Here is a 6,567-nt window from a genome sequence, read left to right as displayed (position 1 = left end):
TTTTTTCTCATTGTAATCTTTGCTTTATGTCATGCCATGCGAAAATTTTCTAAATAAAGTTATTTATTTGCAAAAAAACATCTTAAAGCGATATTTATAACAAGGCATATATGAGCAACGTTACGTTAACACATCTAGACTTTGAAGGCAAGTTACCGAAATAAACGTGGTGGCGGCTAGTGAATTTCGATACAGGCGAAAGAAAAAAGCCCCGAGTACTGTTGTTTTGGCGCTTGTTAACGATCCCCTGGTGACGCAAACGGATTGAAATGGTTCCATTGCTTCATGCGTGATTGGCTAGAAAACTGTTCTTTGCGCCACCTGCATATCAATTTCATCGACCACGATAGTTTTTGTATATCAGGTGCGCAGCATTCATGGTGTATTAGGAGGTGCTACAAAATTTTAATTTTCCATCTGAAGAGGGTAGCGCTGTTCGGCCTATGTGCGCGCGGCTCTAACCTAGCGGTGTACTCGCGCGGAGGTTCACAGGCACCGATATGACACTGACATTCACTCACCCACTCATTTCAGGAGGTACAATAAGCTACATTTCAGCAGGGCAGACCTGGATTCGATTTTTAATTGAAGATCGAGGAGTGATCATCGGACGACAGTAGCACAATTAGCTAAGGCGTGAATGCTTTTACTATGCAAGAGCAGCTATCTTCAGACATCGCAGCTGCACCTTCTTCGTTTGTTAAAGTATTTGAGCTTGTCGTGTGCGGCTATAACGCAAGAAGCTGGCGTTGCAGAAAACATGCGCCAAGCTTGTGGCACACCAAGCGTATTCAAGGAAGCACTTCTCCATCGTCCGTCGACGCGTGGTGCGGTGCGTCACAGTACGATTAAGTATATCAGAAACTGCACCTCATTCGCAGCTGCCTACAGAAATTTTCTGAAGGTGGAAATCGTGAAACACCAATCTCTTGGCGGTTCAATGATGCAGCTGTGAACAGCTGCACAGAGTGTCCTTCTAAGTGAACACTGTGCCTTCAAGGAGAATAAAAATTCAGCTTTTAATTTCTTTCCGTGTTTCGTAAGCTTATGTGGTGACCTGTACGTTTAGTGCGGCTTGCATGCCGCAAGACAGCGCTAGTCCGTTGGAACAAGCCCAATACAAAGAAGGTAAAAACACGTATGGCGGCATCAGGTTTAGTTGAATTAAAAAGCTGATTTTGACCATGCGGTTTCACATAGCCGGAGCATGTAACAATTAAGTGAGCAGGTTTCTTCTCCCTCCCGCACATTTCTCTCACCTAGCACATGCAGGCGACGCTGGAGGCAGGGTTAATGTCATACCGGGCGGGATCGTTTTATATGACCCTCTCGGTTGTGACAATACAGCAACTGTTCACTGATTGGCGCGCAAACCGCCGGGCTCCAAAGAAACACTGTTGTAAAGAGGCGTCCCTCTTTCATAATTCTGCCGTCTTTTATCTTTCGAGGGCAGTCGCTTTTGCAGTGCGTACTATTGCTGGCGCAGCAAACCCCTCATGGTAAAACAATTTGCACTTTGCCTGAGGAGACCAAGCAGCTGTGTTTTTATTAACCGTGGTACTCAACAACAAATGTCTAGCTGGCGGTGAAATACTCACTGATGGCGACAAGCACATGCCATATCAACACTTATTCCTTTTTCTAAAGATTATCTCTCACCTACCAAGAAATTTTTCTTTGTTGCGAACAGCTATACCCGCACACTCAGGCACCGGCACATTTGTATGTGTTGCGATTTCGTGTTAATGTCTTTAGGAAGCAAGAAGGTGAGGATTCACCGCTGTCCAGGCGAAAAAGGCGCTCACATTGTCGTCGAGCGGATAACAGTATTTAGTACTCCATTTCTTGCTTTTCTCTGTGTCAGCGCCAGATTCTGCTACGCCTGTTGCGTATACTGCGCTATCGTTGACAACACTGTTTATTATGCTGAACGCCTATGTATAATTATGGCTCACAGAGTTACCCCCCAGTAAGTCAGGCTGGCCTAGATGGACGAGCACATGAAAAGCAGAGTGGTTTCTTGGGCGAGTTGGTTTACCATATTGAAATATACCTGCGCTTAAAAGACACGGACTGAAAGAAAGAGACACACACACAAAGCGCTGGACTTACAACTGAATTTTTATTCGGGAAACACAGCTCTTTATGCACACCAGCAGCTGATAAAAATGGAAGATGGTAACACCCGGATGATAAAAAATCGACAACTGTCTCGTCACATGTCCAGTCCTACCTTCCCTTTGTGTCTTTCACTACTATCAAAGGAAAGGGCATTTTTACAAAAGGGAAGGCAGAACTGGACATGTGACGAGACAGTTGTCGATTTTTTATCATCCGGGTGTTGCCATCTTCCATTTTTATCAGCTGCTGGTGTGCATAAAGAGCTGTGTTTCCCGAATAAAAATTCAGTTGTAAGTCCAGCGCTTTGTGTGTGTGTCTCTTTCTTTCAGTCCGTGTCTTTTAAGTGCAGGTATATTTCAACATGAAAAGCGTATGCTCATTTCCCGAAGCTGCTCCCTAAAATAATTTACCAGGCAGATATCATAGGATGCTCCCGATTGTAGCTCCACCTATGTACTTACCCTTCCTAAAATTTTGATGTTAATCTCGGAGCTGGTGTCCTGCATGCGGTCTTCGCAAAGGCGAAGTAAAGATCACATGATCATTACTCATAGTGATCAGATACGTGAGCGGATATGTGAGTCGTTCTGTGCAGAGAGAACTGTCTCTCGAAAGCACGTTCTAACCACATGCTGAGGGATGTGGTTGTGCTCGTCAGAGCCTTTCCCTCGCCCAGGCCTGCGTTCTCAGACGTGTTAAAGCTTACAGTAGCGACGTGCTCTGTCCAGGTAACGTGCCGGGCAGGCAACGCTTTTGTTAATCTTACAAAAGACGAGCGAGAACATGGTGTTATCTCTGCACGAGTGCAGACGTGCACTGCGCTGCTGGCATTGTAACTAAAGAAGATTCAGCGCTGTCGCCATAAAGAATTCTCCCATCAGGATCCTCTCCTGACGGCGCCTTCACTCCGCTTCACTGGGCATGCAACTCTAGGTCTCTAATTAGTCGTCGTGTGTACTCGTAATTTTTGGATACTGCGTAGTTATTTTTACGCATACTTCCTCTGAGGTCCCCTCTTCTCTGGAGCTAGAGCCGATTAGATAATAAAGCACAGGGGCATGAGGCAGTTATTCTGGTAATCAGACACTGTACTGGGTCGACCCTCCATAGGGGAGGTCTCTATTTTCTCATGTGCGCCGTTGCTTTCCTCGCTCATCGCCCAGTGGTTACGATCATTGCATTTCCCGAGGATAAAAAATTCCAGGGTTGTATTCAGCAGACCTGCGCACGTCGGAGCGTATTTGGGCTTTCCTGCAGGATTACAATAACCATGTCGTCTTTTAATTATGTTAAATAAATGAAGAATTTGAAGCAACAAAGTAGAAGCATGCCTCCTTGGCGAAAGCAATGAATTTATTTTAATTAATGGTAATAGTTCAGATTTTAATGTACAAGGGTGCAAATATATGGGTACGAAGAAAATCCTGCTCACTGCACACGCCTCGGGAATCAAAAGAACGAAAGCAGCAAACCCAGAATGAAGCAAGAAAAAAGCATAGAAAACGAGAGTCCTCATTTAGGACAAAGGTCAACATTAACGGTAAAATAGCGCTCATTTGCCCCACTGCGTCAGCTTGCTGGAGCGCGCATTGATGCATCCGAGGCGAAGCGAAACACTTCTAGGCCGGATGCTCGCCTTCTTAGAAGAGGAGATAAGACGTAGGGCATCAGTAAAAAAAATGCTACAAATCTTGCCTCCAAAACGTGACACACCTTCATCTTAAGTGCCTCAGTCAAAACAAATGCGACACAATCAGACTAGTGATCCGACAATTCTGCGAAAGCAGTTGCATTTGCCCTGGATGATTACTTTGATGCGTTTACTATAGTCAATGCTTATGTTCTGTGCCGGTGTTTCAAATGCGCGGTATAACTTTTCTGAAGGGTTAAGATGGGTGGAGTTGCGTTGAGCCTGCCAGTGTGTGGGCAGCCATAGCTGGACGGGTTCGTGTGTGACGCTGCCGGAGGGCAGCTGGCCTTCCCATTGTGTCTTTCAATTCGATTTCGCCAACCCTTTATTGTTCCGCGGCTGCGTGAGTGTCTTGTTAGTGGATGCATTGTGGAGGTTGAAGGCAGGTAGTTTGGTGGTGGGTGGCGCTACTGGAAAGTCGTCTAGTGGGTGGGTAGTAGAGGGAGCCTCTGGAGGTTTAAAGTCAACTTGGTTGGAGTGGGGAGGCTTGTTGAGGGTGGCCGTAGCCTGAAGGGTGGGGAGATGGCTGGTGGGTGGTGATTCTGGAAACTGTAGGTGGAGATAGGTTGATCCCCGCTCGGGCAGGAGGCTTCACTCTGACGCGCATCAGATTTTCTAAGGCTTGCAATTGCACTTTAGAAGTAAATGTAACATAGCTGACTGATGGTGCACACATCACTTTGGGTATTTTCTATCTCGACCCAGTAACACATAGTTCAGTTTAACGGCCTCTCGAGGTAAGTTGTCAGATATCAGCAAATGACATTCATCGCTCACGTAAATGCTTTTACATTTGTCAGGCGAAGCTTCCAAGGATAACAATACTTCCTTTATAAGTATGCAATCTAGCATGGTAACATTTAGCTTGCAATGCACCCGTGGTCTCACAACGTAAGGGGGGGGGGGGGGGGGGGGGAGGTTATGCATTCCATTAAAGTGAAATTTAAAAAAACTTGAGAATTGTAGAAAAAGAAGATGAGAACCTAGTTTCAATTCTTGATATCGTAAGGTTATAGGCTAAGCGTGTGTTTGTGCAGCAGCCCTACTCGCCATTTTGTGTGTGTTTGCATTTTTTAGTTCGAGAAGACTCACTAGCAATCCTGAAAAAGGCGCGGTTCGCCTGAAGCCTCCCAGATACCTGCGAAATACAAAAAGCATTGCTGCGACTGGGTTTCGAGCCCACGGCTGCACTAACCAATCAGCTTCGCTGGCGACTGTACGAGAGCACTGTGCTATCGACGCCGCCGATCATGCCTCCTGTTAAACTGCCGCACTCTTGCGCTTTGATAATGATGATGATGATGATGTCCTCAGGCTTAATGGCCCATACCCACGGCGAGGGATTGGCTTTGCATTGCATATAGCCGTCTTCTTCAACTTCTATCTGTTCATAAATGTCACGAATGGAAAGGAAACGCTCATAGCTGGCTGGGTTAGTGGACTCCTCAAGCGCGATTTCAGCTACGTGGCGCTAGTGACAGATGTGCGCTGCTTGCGTTTCCGTTTACGACGTTTTGACAGAGACGCGACATTGAAGCAACAGGCCGCTGGGATTCATTGGGTTCGCTGGCGCTGACACTGTGGTAGACTACGTTGAATTTGATGGAAGGAAATGCCCATAACGGGCTCCCTGGTTCAGTACACACCTCCATCACGCTTTCGGATACGCGGCGGTGGTGACCCCCCCCTTCCGAAAAAAAAAAGACTTCTTTCGCACAATAATTCGTGTTTAGCAATGCTAATACGCCAATAATTTTTTTTCTTGGAATTTTAATAAGCTTCGAATGGCAATTGCTATCTTATTCGATGTAAATTTGGTTTCAATATCGAGATGTTTCGACTGAGATCGCAAAAAAAGATCTAAAGGAACTACTTTTATGGTCAAATGTTTTAGGGGAATCCCCCAAGGTGGAGTAGATTTGTAATAAGGGAGTAATTACTCATTGGCATCCACCCAAGCGCAGCCATACGGCTACAAAGGAAAGCTATACAGCTTTCTCAGAAACTTCGTATTTAAAGAAAATGATGATGTAGCCGTATGGCTGCGCTTGGGTGGATGCCAATGAGTAATTACTCCCTTATAACTACTTTTATGTCTCTGCACTTACAAATGTAAGGCCTTTGCGGTCGTTAAAGCAGAGGCAGGCGGTGCACAAAGAGCAAAATATATTAACCCCTTAACCGTTTTGGACGAGCTACGGTCGTCCTTGCCAAGCCGTCCCCAAACCGTTTTGGATGACTATAGCTCGTCCTCGCTGAATAGGTTCTTCCCTTCAGCGTTTCGGACGATCAGCGCTCGTGTGTGGCTTAGATGGCATTTTGCTCGACAGATGGCAGCACTGACCTGATAATTTCGTTTTCTTCTACCGCATAAACGTATTTTTCGTATGGCAACCTGGGTTTTAAAAATGGCGTCCGGAGGAGGCGATGCGTGTTTTCATGGAGGTAAAAAAACTAGGAGGGAGTGCGCTCAGCCTCTGCAAGCCATCCTCCTCTGACGCCGCTGCCGAGGGCCCTTTTGCGCACTGACTCATGGGAAATAGGCCCTCCTCCACAGTTACCAGACTGCCAGCCAGCGGTGCTTTTTAGTGAACATCCGTGCTCCGAAGTAGCGCAGCGCAGCGCTTTGGCGGAATGCGTACCGAGCTCGAGGTTGTCTGCAGGCTCCGCGTCTCTGTTGATTACACTCTTGAGTTTTTGGGTGCACTGTAGAAAACTGCGGATAAACTTTTCATCAAAGGGTGCGGCCGCGACCT

The sequence above is a fragment of the Amblyomma mixtum genome, chromosome 9 (assembly GCF_055824585.1).
Source record: "Amblyomma mixtum isolate Tamu chromosome 9, ASM5582458v1, whole genome shotgun sequence".
Taxonomy (NCBI): Eukaryota; Metazoa; Arthropoda; class Arachnida; order Ixodida; family Ixodidae; genus Amblyomma; species Amblyomma mixtum.
Note: the sequence above shows the minus strand (reverse complement) of the source record.